The sequence below is a fragment of the Rhinoderma darwinii genome, unplaced genomic scaffold (assembly GCF_050947455.1).
Source record: "Rhinoderma darwinii isolate aRhiDar2 unplaced genomic scaffold, aRhiDar2.hap1 Scaffold_978, whole genome shotgun sequence".
NCBI classification, from domain to species: Eukaryota; Metazoa; Chordata; class Amphibia; order Anura; family Rhinodermatidae; genus Rhinoderma; species Rhinoderma darwinii.
This window is the reverse complement of record NW_027464552.1, coordinates 1-18,247: the sequence shown is the minus strand read 5'-3', so window position 1 is coordinate 18,247 and position 18,247 is coordinate 1. Positions and strand designations below refer to the sequence as shown.

Sequence of the window (18,247 nt, the reverse complement as noted above, 5' to 3'; positions counted from 1 at the left end):
TAACAGGTGTGGCCAGGTTGGACACGTAGCGGCAAAATGCAGTTCCGAGGTGTTGTGCAATCTGTGCGGCATGACTGGGCATGCTTTTAAAGATTGCCCCCGCAGAGCGAAATCTGGGCCACCCAGACCAGGGCCAGAGCGGCAGTTTGCAACATGTGCAGACGCCGCTGGTAATGCCCCAAAACGAGCATTGACGACTGAGGGGTCCAGGCCAAAGTCCTTCACAGCTCCATCGGGGGGCCCACCGATGTCAGCCTCGAGGGACGGCCATAGGGATTCCACCGGGTCCAGGCAGAGCAGGAGGAATTCTGACTCTGCTGGACATAAGTTGACCGGCACCTCTGCAAACAGGTCCTCTGCTCCGCCTGCAGTGGACCCTGTTGAGGCAGTGGTTAGCGACAGGCGTCGTGGCTCCGTAGGTTCTGCAGTAGGACCTGACGCCTGTCCCAAGAGTGTGGGCATGGAGCGGAGACACTCTGTGTCAGACGAGGGCTCCATTAAGAAAACCCTAAAATATGCTGGATTGGAGCCTCGTTTTGACCATTTCCGGTCAACGGGGGGGTCGGAGCAAAGTTCCTCCACTGCGGTTGTGGAGGGGCTTGCGATGAAGGCTCCCCGTAAGCAGGCAAAGGTTGCCAAGAGCGATGGGACCTCACAGGCCCCTGTGCAGCTGCCCAGGAAGGACATCAGCGATATCTTCAGCCAGGGGCCAGAGATGGGTGAGAGCGACTTCGAGGAGATGGATAGGAGCCATTCTGCAAAGAGACAGCGAGAGGAAGAGGAGTCCGGAGTTCGGAGGAAAGCTGCCTATCGGAGTTCGGATGAGAGCAGTGTGGGGGTTGGAGCCGCCCACGTATCTGGCTCTGACCCTACCAACATCCAAGATTTATTGACCCCTCAAAAAGGGGGTCCAGACTCGCAGCTGATCTCCGAGTACGACTCTTCTGGTTCGGACCCTGACCTCAACTAAGACTATGTTGGTTCCTATCAAAGTCGCCTCACTAAATGTGAGGTCCCTAAAGAGCCCTGTCCGCAGGACTGCTTTATTTTCATTTTTAGAGACTGTGGACTTTGACCTTTGCCTGCTTCAAGAATGTGGAATCCCTAATGACTTGGAATATCAAGATTTAAAGATGGACTGGAAACTAGGCCCCTCAGTCTGGTCTGGTGGAAATGACTGTCGCTCTGCGGGGGTTGGATTGCTCTGCCGAGGTCGTTTTATCTCCATCCAAACAGTGACTGAAATCATGCCCGGCAGAGCTATTTTAATACATTTGCTTTTTAATGGAACTTTAATTCGTGTTTTAAACGTTTATGCCCCTCCTACCAAACAGGAGAGGGCAGAACTATTAGAGATTTTACCATTGTTTTGTGTTGGGTCTACCCCCCTGCTGGTGGGTGGTGATTTTAACTGTGTGCGAGATGGAGAACACCGCCAGGGTGGGGATTTTAATCGAAAAATTGACCGTACTTCTTACCTGCTCAAGAATTTTATTGGTGATTTTAAATTGAAAGATTGCTGGAGGGAACTCTTGCCTGCGGACCCAGGCCCCACCTGGTCCAATGGAAGAGTGAGCTCCAGAATTGATTTTATTTTCACTTCTAATAGTTTTATTCCCAAAAAATGTTTGCTTTTAACAAATATTTTATCTGATCACAAGCTCCTTTCAGTGCACCTGGAGCTAGAGGGAGAGCAAAAAGCTTGTAGGGGTCCCTGGAGACTAAACACCACACTCCTGGAGGACCCCATCATTAAAGAGGAGTTTGTGCGGACCTACCAGTGTTGGCAGTCCCATAGAGCGCCCAGTCAGCCTATGCTACACTGGTGGGAGGGCATTAAACCCAAAATCAGAGCTTTTTTTATTCGAGCAGGTAAGAAGAAAGCAAAAGAGAAAAAACAATGGTTTTATGTTCTTAATAAACGTTTACATGTACTTTTTAAATTGAAGGAGATTGGTATGGATGTTGATGATGATATCTTAAATCTTAAAGCTGAAATAAAATATGCCATAGAAGAGAAAGGGAAACAAATAATTTTTAATTCACATGTAAAGCACCTCGAGGATGGCGAGAAGTGTTCCCGGTTCTTCTTCAAAAAGGTAATGGATAAACGAGATGTCATTTTAAACCTTGAAGGAGAAACCACTATGGTCGGCATTTTAAATTCTGCTTTTAATTTCTACCAATCTCTTTTTAACAAGAAAAATATTGATCCTTCCTTTTTAGAACATGTTCTTAATTCCCTTGATGCCAAGCTAGATATTTTAGACCAGGAAGTTTTATCCCGTAATATTACCTTGGAGGAACTTTTATTTGCTTTTAAAAGTTTTTCTAATGGGAAAGCTCCTGGGGAAGATGGTCTGCCCATCGAATTTTATCATGCTTTTTGGGAAATTTTAAAGAATGACATGTTTTTATTGTATAAGGAAGTTTTTATTACTGAAGAGCTGCCCCCTTCCTGGAGGAGGGGGATTGTGTCCTTAATTTTTAAAAAAGGTGAGAGGGACCAGTTAAAAAACTGGCGCCCTATTACTCTTTTAAACGTTGATTGTAAAATTTTAGCTAAACTAATAACAATCCGTTTTAAACCTTTTATTCATAAATTAATCCATCCAAACCAGGTATGTGGGGTACCTGGGAGGTCAATTACTGAGTCCCTGAATATTTTACGTGACATCATTTGGTATTTTAAAGAAAGGGGTCAAAGCCTTGCTATTTTATCCTTAGATTTCGAGAAGGCTTTTGACCGGGTCTCCCATGAATATCTTTTTATGGTTCTTAAAAAGATGGCTGTTCCTGAAATTATTTTAACACGTATTAAGCTTTTATATCGATCCTGTTTTAGCCAAATTTCTATCAACGGATTTTTAACTAAAGGTGTTCCTCTTTTATCAGGGGTGAAACAGGGGTGCCCGTTGTCTCCGCTCCTTTTTATTTGTGCCATAGAACCTCTGTTCACCCTAATAAGAGATGATAAAGTCATCAGAGGCGTGCCCATACCTGGAGGAAGGGGGAACCAGGTAAAAATCCTAGGCTATATGGATGACGCCACCGTCCTATGCCCAGACGCCGCTTCTATGAGACGGGCATTGAGGAACACCGGTTTTTTTTTGTGAAGCCTCTGGTTTTAAATTAAACGTTGATAAGTGTGACTGTTTTTATACTGGTGTATGGGATTCCTCTGTGACACCAGGAGTTAACATGCAGCAGGATCAGATAAAAATTTTAGGAATTGTTTTTAATCAAGAAAACGATGGGAGACCCAATTGGGATTCAGTAATTGCCAAAATGGAAAAAAAGGTTTTAATGTGGAATTTGAGAAATCTCACCATGGAGGGAAAAGTTTTAATAATTAAATCTGTTTTATTACCCATAATGCTTTATGTAGCTATGGTTTTCCCTCCAACAATTTTATATATTAAAAAAGTGACCAGGATCTGTTTTATGTTTTTATGGGGTTCCAAAATGGAAAAACTAAAACGTGATTTTATGTACAGATGTAAGGACAATGGCGGGAGAGATGTTCCTAACCTTTTTAACTTCTTTTACATTAAATACTTTTGCTTCTGTTTTAAAATGTATAATTCTGATGGTATTTTTAGCTACTTTTTAAAGTACGCTACGGGCATGATTTTTAAACGATGGTTTCGTGTCCCTTTGAATTCTCCTGTGCTTCTGTGTCCCCCAAAACAATATGCGGTGCTCGAAAAAACTGTCAGGCTCCTAGGTCTCCAAGAATTGGAGCCTGACATATTGGGGGACCAGAAAAAAGTGTCACTCTCCTGTAGGCGGCAGGAGGATACACTGGCAGTTTCAAATTTCTCACAGGCAAGGTCCAAGGTGGTGTGGCGGAACGTTTTCGGGAAATTTATGGCAAATGTGCACAAGGACCTTGCCTGGGCAATCGTTCACCAGTGCCTCCCTACTCGTGAATTCCAGCATAGGCGAGGACTGGTGGCGAGAGCCAAGTGCCCGAGAGACAGGTGTGGTGACGACGAGACGATAATGCACCTGTTTTGGAACTGCCCATATGCACAGGAGGTTTGGAGGAAGGTAGGCCCATTGCTGAAATGGGCCTGCGGTCTTAAAGATCTTAAATTTGAATACGTGTTTTATGGTCTTTTTAACTGCCCAAGTTTTAAACAGCAAATGGTCTGTTGGATCATTTTAAACTGTTTTAAGAATGCCATTTGGAAGGTTAGGAACATTCTGCTTTTTAAACATGATTTTATTGACGTTAAAAATTGTGTGAAATATGCCCTAAGTGAAATGTATATTTATTATCTTAGGGACAAAAAGCAGCTAGGGGTAAAAGAAGCAACATCCATGTGGTGTTTGCAAATGTGGAATACCATAACATTGTAAATAAAAATGGTTTTATTCTTTTATGTCTTTTATGCCCTGTATAAATTTTATCCTGCTATTGTTCTGTACTTTTATTATAACATCTGTATTAATGGTCTTATTATTATTACTTTTGTATTCATTTAAATGTATGAATATTCATGTATTATGCTGTTGATTTTATCTTGTGGTTTCAATTTTAAAAAAAAGTCTGTAAAATATATTATTTTTGCCAATAAAAAACTTTGTTGAAACCTTATCTGTTCTTATCAGTTTAATATCTGATACGTCCCCTATCTGGGGACCATATATTAAATGGATTTTTAGAACAGGGAGATGGAAATAGAGCTTGCTCTGTCCACTCCACGCATTGACCTGGTATTGCAGTATTTCCAGGACCGGTGCACCCTTCCCTTATGTGTTGACTAAAATCAGATTCCAAAAGTGCTATTTGTGTTTGCTATTGTTTTTGTCTTTCTGATGGGATCTCCCCTTTTAATCCCATTATTTCAACACCTGTTGGACAATGCATTTGTACAGTCATGTGTGATAATGAGCTCATTTATTAAATGCAATTAATTAATACATTGCCACCTCTTGTTGTGTGTGTGTGTGTGTGTGTGTGTGTGTGTGTGTGTGTGTGTGTGTGTGTGTGTGTGTGTGTGTGTGTGTGTCTTCTGTGTTTCTGTGTTTCCGGCATTTCACATTGGAACAGCTCATTCACCTTCCTTGTCTTCTCTCCGCCCTCCCTTTTAGGTAGGTTAAAGAGCTGCACCTGAGCCAGCCACTGATTGATTGATGCAGCACCACAGTCAAATAGTGGAGTGGAGTAGGGGGAACAGCAAACAGCCATTAAAGCAGCCCGCCCGCCACAATGGACCTACCTGTGTACACTAGATGGATGTGATGGAATGTACTGTCGTCCCTACATTTCCAAGAAGAAGTAAGAATTGCAGTTGCAACAAACCCTTGCTTGCCTACAAAGAGAGCAGCAATTTGGATTTGTTACTATGTTACCTGGAAGAATAACAAACTGTGCAAGGATGGAGGTTGTAGGAGCAAAGAGAAGTTGTCTGTAAAGTTGGTGGATGCCTATTTTCCATTTTGCAGTCCCTTGTCTCCCTCTTGTGGCCTCCTGGAGGCAAATAAATGTGCAAAAAAAAGACAGCCTGGCGGCCGGCTGTTGCAGTGTTGCCCTCTCAGGCAACACTGAGTGACTGACTGAGCCGCACCGTCTTATATAAAGTTCAGACGGAACTTTGCACGTGTCATAGTGGAGCCCTCAGGATTCCAGAGCCAGCTTTCTGACATCATAATGGGGCCTGCCTCAGAGATAAAAGCCTGGGCCCAGGCAGTGTTGGTCAGTGCTGCTCAGCAGGCAGCACTGGACTGGACTGGACTGGATTACAGCTGATACAAGGTGTGAAGGAACAAGGGGTGGCTGTGGGCATGCACTTGCTGCCGCTGCCAGTGTTTATCTGCATGGCAGGAGGGCATTTGGGCGTTGCCAGGAAGGCGTTTTTATGTAGATTCCTCCTCTTTCAGCACTGCATTGTGGTGCAAGCAAAAGAAGCAAATCCTGTGTAGCTTCCTCTCCGGCCTTTATTCACCTCCCTCCCGCTTAGTAGCTGTAAATGTGTGTGAGCCTGCAGGGCCCCATGGAATTGCCTAGGAGTAGGCTGAATCAATCGCTGCAAGGGGTGAACAGCAGTATGGGACAGGCTCGGGCAAGGCAAGGGCCGCTCGGGTTATCGCTTCTCGGCCTTTTGGCTAAGATCAAGTGTAGTATCTGTTCTTATCAGTTTAATATCTGATACGTCCCCTATCTGGGGACCATATATTAAATGGATTTTTAGAACAGGGAGATGGAAATAGAGCTTGCTCTGTCCACTCCACGCATTGACCTGGTATTGCAGTATTTCCAGGACCGGTGCACCCTTCCCTTATGTGTTGACTAAAATCAGATTCCAAAAGTGCTATTTGTGTTTGCTATTGTTTTTGTCTTTCTGATGGGATCTCCCCTTTTAATCCCATTATTTCAACACCTGTTGGACAATGCATTTGTACAGTCATGTGTGATAATGAGCTCATTTATTAAATGCAATTAATTAATACATTGCCACCTCTTGTTGTGTGTGTGTGTGTGTGTGTGTGTGTGTGTGTGTGTGTGTGTGTGTGTGTGTGTGTGTGTGTGTGTGTGTGTGTGTCTTCTGTGTTTCTGTGTTTCCGGCATTTCACATTGGAACAGCTCATTCACCTTCCTTGTCTTCTCTCCGCCCTCCCTTTTAGGTAGGTTAAAGAGCTGCACCTGAGCCAGCCACTGATTGATTGATGCAGCACCACAGTCAAATAGTGGAGTGGAGTAGGGGGAACAGCAAACAGCCATTAAAGCAGCCCGCCCGCCACAATGGACCTACCTGTGTACACTAGATGGATGTGATGGAATGTACTGTCGTCCCTACATTTCCAAGAAGAAGTAAGAATTGCAGTTGCAACAAACCCTTGCTTGCCTACAAAGAGAGCAGCAATTTGGATTTGTTACTATGTTACCTGGAAGAATAACAAACTGTGCAAGGATGGAGGTTGTAGGAGCAAAGAGAAGTTGTCTGTAAAGTTGGTGGATGCCTATTTTCCATTTTGCAGTCCCTTGTCTCCCTCTTGTGGCCTCCTGGAGGCAAATAAATGTGCAAAAAAAAGACAGCCTGGCGGCCGGCTGTTGCAGTGTTGCCCTCTCAGGCAACACTGAGTGACTGACTGAGCCGCACCGTCTTATATAAAGTTCAGACGGAACTTTGCACGTGTCATAGTGGAGCCCTCAGGATTCCAGAGCCAGCTTTCTGACATCATAATGGGGCCTGCCTCAGAGATAAAAGCCTGGGCCCAGGCAGTGTTGGTCAGTGCTGCTCAGCAGGCAGCACTGGACTGGACTGGACTGGATTACAGCTGATACAAGGTGTGAAGGAACAAGGGGTGGCTGTGGGCATGCACTTGCTGCCGCTGCCAGTGTTTATCTGCATGGCAGGAGGGCATTTGGGCGTTGCCAGGAAGGCGTTTTTATGTAGATTCCTCCTCTTTCAGCACTGCATTGTGGTGCAAGCAAAAGAAGCAAATCCTGTGTAGCTTCCTCTCCGGCCTTTATTCACCTCCCTCCCGCTTAGTAGCTGTAAATGTGTGTGAGCCTGCAGGGCCCCATGGAATTGCCTAGGAGTAGGCTGAATCAATCGCTGCAAGGGGTGAACAGCAGTATGGGACAGGCTCGGGCAAGGCAAGGGCCGCTCGGGTTATCGCTTCTCGGCCTTTTGGCTAAGATCAAGTGTAGTATCTGTTCTTATCAGTTTAATATCTGATACGTCCCCTATCTGGGGACCATATATTAAATGGATTTTTAGAACAGGGAGATGGAAATAGAGCTTGCTCTGTCCACTCCACGCATTGACCTGGTATTGCAGTATTTCCAGGACCGGTGCACCCTTCCCTTATGTGTTGACTAAAATCAGATTCCAAAAGTGCTATTTGTGTTTGCTATTGTTTTTGTCTTTCTGATGGGATCTCCCCTTTTAATCCCATTATTTCAACACCTGTTGGACAATGCATTTGTACAGTCATGTGTGATAATGAGCTCATTTATTAAATGCAATTAATTAATACATTGCCACCTCTTGTTGTGTGTGTGTGTGTGTGTGTGTGTGTGTGTGTGTGTGTGTGTGTGTGTGTGTGTGTGTGTGTGTGTGTGTCTTCTGTGTTTCTGTGTTTCCGGCATTTCACATTGGAACAGCTCATTCACCTTCCTTGTCTTCTCTCCGCCCTCCCTTTTAGGTAGGTTAAAGAGCTGCACCTGAGCCAGCCACTGATTGATTGATGCAGCACCACAGTCAAATAGTGGAGTGGAGTAGGGGGAACAGCAAACAGCCATTAAAGCAGCCCGCCCGCCACAATGGACCTACCTGTGTACACTAGATGGATGTGATGGAATGTACTGTCGTCCCTACATTTCCAAGAAGAAGTAAGAATTGCAGTTGCAACAAACCCTTGCTTGCCTACAAAGAGAGCAGCAATTTGGATTTGTTACTATGTTACCTGGAAGAATAACAAACTGTGCAAGGATGGAGGTTGTAGGAGCAAAGAGAAGTTGTCTGTAAAGTTGGTGGATGCCTATTTTCCATTTTGCAGTCCCTTGTCTCCCTCTTGTGGCCTCCTGGAGGCAAATAAATGTGCAAAAAAAAGACAGCCTGGCGGCCGGCTGTTGCAGTGTTGCCCTCTCAGGCAACACTGAGTGACTGACTGAGCCGCACCGTCTTATATAAAGTTCAGACGGAACTTTGCACGTGTCATAGTGGAGCCCTCAGGATTCCAGAGCCAGCTTTCTGACATCATAATGGGGCCTGCCTCAGAGATAAAAGCCTGGGCCCAGGCAGTGTTGGTCAGTGCTGCTCAGCAGGCAGCACTGGACTGGACTGGACTGGATTACAGCTGATACAAGGTGTGAAGGAACAAGGGGTGGCTGTGGGCATGCACTTGCTGCCGCTGCCAGTGTTTATCTGCATGGCAGGAGGGCATTTGGGCGTTGCCAGGAAGGCGTTTTTATGTAGATTCCTCCTCTTTCAGCACTGCATTGTGGTGCAAGCAAAAGAAGCAAATCCTGTGTAGCTTCCTCTCCGGCCTTTATTCACCTCCCTCCCGCTTAGTAGCTGTAAATGTGTGTGAGCCTGCAGGGCCCCATGGAATTGCCTAGGAGTAGGCTGAATCAATCGCTGCAAGGGGTGAACAGCAGTATGGGACAGGCTCGGGCAAGGCAAGGGCCGCTCGGGTTATCGCTTCTCGGCCTTTTGGCTAAGATCAAGTGTAGTATCTGTTCTTATCAGTTTAATATCTGATACGTCCCCTATCTGGGGACCATATATTAAATGGATTTTTAGAACAGGGAGATGGAAATAGAGCTTGCTCTGTCCACTCCACGCATTGACCTGGTATTGCAGTATTTCCAGGACCGGTGCACCCTTCCCTTATGTGTTGACTAAAATCAGATTCCAAAAGTGCTATTTGTGTTTGCTATTGTTTTTGTCTTTCTGATGGGATCTCCCCTTTTAATCCCATTATTTCAACACCTGTTGGACAATGCATTTGTACAGTCATGTGTGATAATGAGCTCATTTATTAAATGCAATTAATTAATACATTGCCACCTCTTGTTGTGTGTGTGTGTGTGTGTGTGTGTGTGTGTGTGTGTGTGTGTGTGTGTGTGTGTGTGTGTGTGTGTGTGTGTGTCTTCTGTGTTTCTGTGTTTCCGGCATTTCACATTGGAACAGCTCATTCACCTTCCTTGTCTTCTCTCCGCCCTCCCTTTTAGGTAGGTTAAAGAGCTGCACCTGAGCCAGCCACTGATTGATTGATGCAGCACCACAGTCAAATAGTGGAGTGGAGTAGGGGGAACAGCAAACAGCCATTAAAGCAGCCCGCCCGCCACAATGGACCTACCTGTGTACACTAGATGGATGTGATGGAATGTACTGTCGTCCCTACATTTCCAAGAAGAAGTAAGAATTGCAGTTGCAACAAACCCTTGCTTGCCTACAAAGAGAGCAGCAATTTGGATTTGTTACTATGTTACCTGGAAGAATAACAAACTGTGCAAGGATGGAGGTTGTAGGAGCAAAGAGAAGTTGTCTGTAAAGTTGGTGGATGCCTATTTTCCATTTTGCAGTCCCTTGTCTCCCTCTTGTGGCCTCCTGGAGGCAAATAAATGTGCAAAAAAAAGACAGCCTGGCGGCCGGCTGTTGCAGTGTTGCCCTCTCAGGCAACACTGAGTGACTGACTGAGCCGCACCGTCTTATATAAAGTTCAGACGGAACTTTGCACGTGTCATAGTGGAGCCCTCAGGATTCCAGAGCCAGCTTTCTGACATCATAATGGGGCCTGCCTCAGAGATAAAAGCCTGGGCCCAGGCAGTGTTGGTCAGTGCTGCTCAGCAGGCAGCACTGGACTGGACTGGACTGGATTACAGCTGATACAAGGTGTGAAGGAACAAGGGGTGGCTGTGGGCATGCACTTGCTGCCGCTGCCAGTGTTTATCTGCATGGCAGGAGGGCATTTGGGCGTTGCCAGGAAGGCGTTTTTATGTAGATTCCTCCTCTTTCAGCACTGCATTGTGGTGCAAGCAAAAGAAGCAAATCCTGTGTAGCTTCCTCTCCGGCCTTTATTCACCTCCCTCCCGCTTAGTAGCTGTAAATGTGTGTGAGCCTGCAGGGCCCCATGGAATTGCCTAGGAGTAGGCTGAATCAATCGCTGCAAGGGGTGAACAGCAGTATGGGACAGGCTCGGGCAAGGCAAGGGCCGCTCGGGTTATCGCTTCTCGGCCTTTTGGCTAAGATCAAGTGTAGTATCTGTTCTTATCAGTTTAATATCTGATACGTCCCCTATCTGGGGACCATATATTAAATGGATTTTTAGAACAGGGAGATGGAAATAGAGCTTGCTCTGTCCACTCCACGCATTGACCTGGTATTGCAGTATTTCCAGGACCGGTGCACCCTTCCCTTATGTGTTGACTAAAATCAGATTCCAAAAGTGCTATTTGTGTTTGCTATTGTTTTTGTCTTTCTGATGGGATCTCCCCTTTTAATCCCATTATTTCAACACCTGTTGGACAATGCATTTGTACAGTCATGTGTGATAATGAGCTCATTTATTAAATGCAATTAATTAATACATTGCCACCTCTTGTTGTGTGTGTGTGTGTGTGTGTGTGTGTGTGTGTGTCTTCTGTGTTTCTGTGTTTCCGGCATTTCACATTGGAACAGCTCATTCACCTTCCTTGTCTTCTCTCCGCCCTCCCTTTTAGGTAGGTTAAAGAGCTGCACCTGAGCCAGCCACTGATTGATTGATGCAGCACCACAGTCAAATAGTGGAGTGGAGTAGGGGGAACAGCAAACAGCCATTAAAGCAGCCCGCCCGCCACAATGGACCTACCTGTGTACACTAGATGGATGTGATGGAATGTACTGTCGTCCCTACATTTCCAAGAAGAAGTAAGAATTGCAGTTGCAACAAACCCTTGCTTGCCTACAAAGAGAGCAGCAATTTGGATTTGTTACTATGTTACCTGGAAGAATAACAAACTGTGCAAGGATGGAGGTTGTAGGAGCAAAGAGAAGTTGTCTGTAAAGTTGGTGGATGCCTATTTTCCATTTTGCAGTCCCTTGTCTCCCTCTTGTGGCCTCCTGGAGGCAAATAAATGTGCAAAAAAAAGACAGCCTGGCGGCCGGCTGTTGCAGTGTTGCCCTCTCAGGCAACACTGAGTGACTGACTGAGCCGCACCGTCTTATATAAAGTTCAGACGGAACTTTGCACGTGTCATAGTGGAGCCCTCAGGATTCCAGAGCCAGCTTTCTGACATCATAATGGGGCCTGCCTCAGAGATAAAAGCCTGGGCCCAGGCAGTGTTGGTCAGTGCTGCTCAGCAGGCAGCACTGGACTGGACTGGACTGGATTACAGCTGATACAAGGTGTGAAGGAACAAGGGGTGGCTGTGGGCATGCACTTGCTGCCGCTGCCAGTGTTTATCTGCATGGCAGGAGGGCATTTGGGCGTTGCCAGGAAGGCGTTTTTATGTAGATTCCTCCTCTTTCAGCACTGCATTGTGGTGCAAGCAAAAGAAGCAAATCCTGTGTAGCTTCCTCTCCGGCCTTTATTCACCTCCCTCCCGCTTAGTAGCTGTAAATGTGTGTGAGCCTGCAGGGCCCCATGGAATTGCCTAGGAGTAGGCTGAATCAATCGCTGCAAGGGGTGAACAGCAGTATGGGACAGGCTCGGGCAAGGCAAGGGCCGCTCGGGTTATCGCTTCTCGGCCTTTTGGCTAAGATCAAGTGTAGTATCTGTTCTTATCAGTTTAATATCTGATACGTCCCCTATCTGGGGACCATATATTAAATGGATTTTTAGAACAGGGAGATGGAAATAGAGCTTGCTCTGTCCACTCCACGCATTGACCTGGTATTGCAGTATTTCCAGGACCGGTGCACCCTTCCCTTATGTGTTGACTAAAATCAGATTCCAAAAGTGCTATTTGTGTTTGCTATTGTTTTTGTCTTTCTGATGGGATCTCCCCTTTTAATCCCATTATTTCAACACCTGTTGGACAATGCATTTGTACAGTCATGTGTGATAATGAGCTCATTTATTAAATGCAATTAATTAATACATTGCCACCTCTTGTTGTGTGTGTGTGTGTGTGTGTGTGTGTGTGTGTGTGTGTGTGTGTCTTCTGTGTTTCTGTGTTTCCGGCATTTCACATTGGAACAGCTCATTCACCTTCCTTGTCTTCTCTCCGCCCTCCCTTTTAGGTAGGTTAAAGAGCTGCACCTGAGCCAGCCACTGATTGATTGATGCAGCACCACAGTCAAATAGTGGAGTGGAGTAGGGGGAACAGCAAACAGCCATTAAAGCAGCCCGCCCGCCACAATGGACCTACCTGTGTACACTAGATGGATGTGATGGAATGTACTGTCGTCCCTACATTTCCAAGAAGAAGTAAGAATTGCAGTTGCAACAAACCCTTGCTTGCCTACAAAGAGAGCAGCAATTTGGATTTGTTACTATGTTACCTGGAAGAATAACAAACTGTGCAAGGATGGAGGTTGTAGGAGCAAAGAGAAGTTGTCTGTAAAGTTGGTGGATGCCTATTTTCCATTTTGCAGTCCCTTGTCTCCCTCTTGTGGCCTCCTGGAGGCAAATAAATGTGCAAAAAAAAGACAGCCTGGCGGCCGGCTGTTGCAGTGTTGCCCTCTCAGGCAACACTGAGTGACTGACTGAGCCGCACCGTCTTATATAAAGTTCAGACGGAACTTTGCACGTGTCATAGTGGAGCCCTCAGGATTCCAGAGCCAGCTTTCTGACATCATAATGGGGCCTGCCTCAGAGATAAAAGCCTGGGCCCAGGCAGTGTTGGTCAGTGCTGCTCAGCAGGCAGCACTGGACTGGACTGGACTGGATTACAGCTGATACAAGGTGTGAAGGAACAAGGGGTGGCTGTGGGCATGCACTTGCTGCCGCTGCCAGTGTTTATCTGCATGGCAGGAGGGCATTTGGGCGTTGCCAGGAAGGCGTTTTTATGTAGATTCCTCCTCTTTCAGCACTGCATTGTGGTGCAAGCAAAAGAAGCAAATCCTGTGTAGCTTCCTCTCCGGCCTTTATTCACCTCCCTCCCGCTTAGTAGCTGTAAATGTGTGTGAGCCTGCAGGGCCCCATGGAATTGCCTAGGAGTAGGCTGAATCAATCGCTGCAAGGGGTGAACAGCAGTATGGGACAGGCTCGGGCAAGGCAAGGGCCGCTCGGGTTATCGCTTCTCGGCCTTTTGGCTAAGATCAAGTGTAGTATCTGTTCTTATCAGTTTAATATCTGATACGTCCCCTATCTGGGGACCATATATTAAATGGATTTTTAGAACAGGGAGATGGAAATAGAGCTTGCTCTGTCCACTCCACGCATTGACCTGGTATTGCAGTATTTCCAGGACCGGTGCACCCTTCCCTTATGTGTTGACTAAAATCAGATTCCAAAAGTGCTATTTGTGTTTGCTATTGTTTTTGTCTTTCTGATGGGATCTCCCCTTTTAATCCCATTATTTCAACACCTGTTGGACAATGCATTTGTACAGTCATGTGTGATAATGAGCTCATTTATTAAATGCAATTAATTAATACATTGCCACCTCTTGTTGTGTGTGTGTGTGTGTGTGTGTGTGTGTGTGTGTGTGTGTGTGTGTGTGTGTGTGTGTGTGTGTGTGTGTGTGTGTCTTCTGTGTTTCTGTGTTTCCGGCATTTCACATTGGAACAGCTCATTCACCTTCCTTGTCTTCTCTCCGCCCTCCCTTTTAGGTAGGTTAAAGAGCTGCACCTGAGCCAGCCACTGATTGATTGATGCAGCACCACAGTCAAATAGTGGAGTGGAGTAGGGGGAACAGCAAACAGCCATTAAAGCAGCCCGCCCGCCACAATGGACCTACCTGTGTACACTAGATGGATGTGATGGAATGTACTGTCGTCCCTACATTTCCAAGAAGAAGTAAGAATTGCAGTTGCAACAAACCCTTGCTTGCCTACAAAGAGAGCAGCAATTTGGATTTGTTACTATGTTACCTGGAAGAATAACAAACTGTGCAAGGATGGAGGTTGTAGGAGCAAAGAGAAGTTGTCTGTAAAGTTGGTGGATGCCTATTTTCCATTTTGCAGTCCCTTGTCTCCCTCTTGTGGCCTCCTGGAGGCAAATAAATGTGCAAAAAAAAGACAGCCTGGCGGCCGGCTGTTGCAGTGTTGCCCTCTCAGGCAACACTGAGTGACTGACTGAGCCGCACCGTCTTATATAAAGTTCAGACGGAACTTTGCACGTGTCATAGTGGAGCCCTCAGGATTCCAGAGCCAGCTTTCTGACATCATAATGGGGCCTGCCTCAGAGATAAAAGCCTGGGCCCAGGCAGTGTTGGTCAGTGCTGCTCAGCAGGCAGCACTGGACTGGACTGGACTGGATTACAGCTGATACAAGGTGTGAAGGAACAAGGGGTGGCTGTGGGCATGCACTTGCTGCCGCTGCCAGTGTTTATCTGCATGGCAGGAGGGCATTTGGGCGTTGCCAGGAAGGCGTTTTTATGTAGATTCCTCCTCTTTCAGCACTGCATTGTGGTGCAAGCAAAAGAAGCAAATCCTGTGTAGCTTCCTCTCCGGCCTTTATTCACCTCCCTCCCGCTTAGTAGCTGTAAATGTGTGTGAGCCTGCAGGGCCCCATGGAATTGCCTAGGAGTAGGCTGAATCAATCGCTGCAAGGGGTGAACAGCAGTATGGGACAGGCTCGGGCAAGGCAAGGGCCGCTCGGGTTATCGCTTCTCGGCCTTTTGGCTAAGATCAAGTGTAGTATCTGTTCTTATCAGTTTAATATCTGATACGTCCCCTATCTGGGGACCATATATTAAATGGATTTTTAGAACAGGGAGATGGAAATAGAGCTTGCTCTGTCCACTCCACGCATTGACCTGGTATTGCAGTATTTCCAGGACCGGTGCACCCTTCCCTTATGTGTTGACTAAAATCAGATTCCAAAAGTGCTATTTGTGTTTGCTATTGTTTTTGTCTTTCTGATGGGATCTCCCCTTTTAATCCCATTATTTCAACACCTGTTGGACAATGCATTTGTACAGTCATGTGTGATAATGAGCTCATTTATTAAATGCAATTAATTAATACATTGCCACCTCTTGTTGTGTGTGTGTGTGTGTGTGTGTGTGTGTGTGTGTGTGTGTGTGTGTGTGTGTGTGTGTGTGTGTGTGTGTGTGTCTTCTGTGTTTCTGTGTTTCCGGCATTTCACATTGGAACAGCTCATTCACCTTCCTTGTCTTCTCTCCGCCCTCCCTTTTAGGTAGGTTAAAGAGCTGCACCTGAGCCAGCCACTGATTGATTGATGCAGCACCACAGTCAAATAGTGGAGTGGAGTAGGGGGAACAGCAAACAGCCATTAAAGCAGCCCGCCCGCCACAATGGACCTACCTGTGTACACTAGATGGATGTGATGGAATGTACTGTCGTCCCTACATTTCCAAGAAGAAGTAAGAATTGCAGTTGCAACAAACCCTTGCTTGCCTACAAAGAGAGCAGCAATTTGGATTTGTTACTATGTTACCTGGAAGAATAACAAACTGTGCAAGGATGGAGGTTGTAGGAGCAAAGAGAAGTTGTCTGTAAAGTTGGTGGATGCCTATTTTCCATTTTGCAGTCCCTTGTCTCCCTCTTGTGGCCTCCTGGAGGCAAATAAATGTGCAAAAAAAAGACAGCCTGGCGGCCGGCTGTTGCAGTGTTGCCCTCTCAGGCAACACTGAGTGACTGACTGAGCCGCACCGTCTTATATAAAGTTCAGACGGAACTTTGCACGTGTCATAGTGGAGCCCTCAGGATTCCAGAGCCAGCTTTCTGACATCATAATGGGGCCTGCCTCAGAGATAAAAGCCTGGGCCCAGGCAGTGTTGGTCAGTGCTGCTCAGCAGGCAGCACTGGACTGGACTGGACTGGATTACAGCTGATACAAGGTGTGAAGGAACAAGGGGTGGCTGTGGGCATGCACTTGCTGCCGCTGCCAGTGTTTATCTGCATGGCAGGAGGGCATTTGGGCGTTGCCAGGAAGGCGTTTTTATGTAGATTCCTCCTCTTTCAGCACTGCATTGTGGTGCAAGCAAAAGAAGCAAATCCTGTGTAGCTTCCTCTCCGGCCTTTATTCACCTCCCTCCCGCTTAGTAGCTGTAAATGTGTGTGAGCCTGCAGGGCCCCATGGAATTGCCTAGGAGTAGGCTGAATCAATCGCTGCAAGGGGTGAACAGCAGTATGGGACAGGCTCGGGCAAGGCAAGGGCCGCTCGGGTTATCGCTTCTCGGCCTTTTGGCTCAGATCAGGTTCATTGCCTGGTCTGGGCCGGGGGGTTCGGCCTTTTCGTGGAGTCCTATCCGACGTTTTTGGGAGCGATCACCGTGCCGTTGGGCATTCCTTTTCAAGATGGCAGCTGTGCGTAACACTATCCGTTTTGTGGTGAATGAGCAGAGGAGAGAAGAAGTTGATACTGGACATATCATTGAGAACATCCTTCTGGACCTGGCTGGAGTTAAGTTGGTAGAGGTATTCTGTATCCAAGCTTTCAGCAATATTGCTACATATGATGTATCCTTTTTTGAGGCCGCCTACTGTCTAAATGTTTTTCAGTTGCTCAAGGAGAAACACATGCATGAGGCTTTAAAATCTATTGAAGTGCAACCTCTTTTTTCAGCAGTGGAGAAATGTATTACCATCCACATGTATAACCCATTTCTGGATAGAAGGCTGGTCAGGGCCTTCTTAGCTCACTACTGTACCCATGTTAGAGGAGGTGTGGAGCAGAAGAACCTATGGGGAGTTTTCAATGGTGATATTAAGTACTGGGTCAGGCTGAAACCTGACTCCAGCTGTATTGGAGGAGTGATGAATCCTCCTGCAAATTTTTCAATTGGTGGTAATAAGGGATATCTTTATTACCAAGATATGCCATGTTTTTGCAGATCATGTTTTTCCTACGGGCATACCAAAGATGCATGTAAAGGCAAAGTATGCAGGAATTGCAAAGAAACAGGACATGAGGCTAGTGCATGTATTTCCCCATCCAGGTGTGACATTTGTGGTTTGCCGGGTCATACTTGTAGGAAATGTCCAAAGGTGTTTCCCTTTTTAGGGCAAGAGAGAAGAACATGGGGCAGACAGGTGAGAACAACAAGTTCCCTTGCTGCCACTTCTGATGCAATTTCAGAGCCAGCTGGCAGTGTTTCTGTGCCTGCTTCTCAGGACCCTGGGAAAGCTGGATTAGGAGAGGTTCTAACCTCACATACTAACAGCATGGAGTTGGGTGTGGTCCCTCCTGCAGAGCAAAGTGTTGATGAAACACCTGGGGTTATGCCTATGGAAGGTGAAGACACAGCGCCACCTATTGGGTGTGCTTCCCCTGATGATGGTGCAAGTATGCAAATTTTGTCTTTTTCTAGCCCAGAGTCAAAAATGGAAGACTCAGCTAAAGTGGAGTGGTCAATATCGGAGGAGGACGAGAAGGAGGCCAGGATGCCTAGTGCCACTAGTGCTGAAATTTTTCATAAAGTGGTCTCAAAAAGGGGGAAGTCTGGAAAGGCGGTGAAGAGACTGAAGATAGGCTTATTGGAAGATTCTGCTCATGCAAATCCCTTCTCATTGCTGGACAGTGACTCTAGTTCTAGCCCTAAGTCATCTGAGGTGGCCTCAGAAGTACCCAGCTCTCCTGGGGAAGGTTTCCTCAGTGAAGTCAATGTGGCAAATCTGGAAAGAGCTATGTATTTCCCTGGGACGTGATATGTTCTGGTTATCTCATGGCTTTC

At 46.4% G+C, this 18,247-nt stretch overlaps 8 non-coding genes across 8 annotated transcripts; all 8 read left to right on the top strand.

Moving 5' to 3' along the window:
* Positions 1–4,564: 4,564 nt before the first annotated feature.
* LOC142734426 (U2 spliceosomal RNA) lies at positions 4,565–4,756 on the top strand. Its single transcript, XR_012880382.1, has one exon. It is a non-coding gene; the product is annotated as a U2 spliceosomal RNA (small nuclear RNA).
* A 1,338-nt stretch (positions 4,757–6,094) lies between these two features.
* LOC142734385 (U2 spliceosomal RNA) lies at positions 6,095–6,285 on the top strand. The gene has a single exon (XR_012880348.1). It is a non-coding gene; the product is annotated as a U2 spliceosomal RNA (small nuclear RNA).
* Positions 6,286–7,627: 1,342 nt separating this feature from the next.
* Positions 7,628–7,818, top strand: LOC142734384 (U2 spliceosomal RNA). Its single transcript, XR_012880347.1, has one exon. It is a non-coding gene; the product is annotated as a U2 spliceosomal RNA (small nuclear RNA).
* Positions 7,819–9,154: 1,336 nt separating this feature from the next.
* Positions 9,155–9,345, top strand: LOC142734432 (U2 spliceosomal RNA). The gene has a single exon (XR_012880385.1). It is a non-coding gene; the product is annotated as a U2 spliceosomal RNA (small nuclear RNA).
* Positions 9,346–10,685: 1,340 nt separating this feature from the next.
* On the top strand, positions 10,686–10,876 carry LOC142734420 (U2 spliceosomal RNA). Its single transcript, XR_012880379.1, has one exon. It is a non-coding gene; the product is annotated as a U2 spliceosomal RNA (small nuclear RNA).
* Positions 10,877–12,176: 1,300 nt separating this feature from the next.
* On the top strand, positions 12,177–12,367 carry LOC142734408 (U2 spliceosomal RNA). The gene has a single exon (XR_012880368.1). It is a non-coding gene; the product is annotated as a U2 spliceosomal RNA (small nuclear RNA).
* Positions 12,368–13,677: 1,310 nt separating this feature from the next.
* Positions 13,678–13,868, top strand: LOC142734396 (U2 spliceosomal RNA). Its single transcript, XR_012880357.1, has one exon. It is a non-coding gene; the product is annotated as a U2 spliceosomal RNA (small nuclear RNA).
* A 1,342-nt stretch (positions 13,869–15,210) lies between these two features.
* On the top strand, positions 15,211–15,401 carry LOC142734383 (U2 spliceosomal RNA). Its single transcript, XR_012880346.1, has one exon. It is a non-coding gene; the product is annotated as a U2 spliceosomal RNA (small nuclear RNA).
* The last annotated feature ends 2,846 nt before the right edge of the window (positions 15,402–18,247 follow it).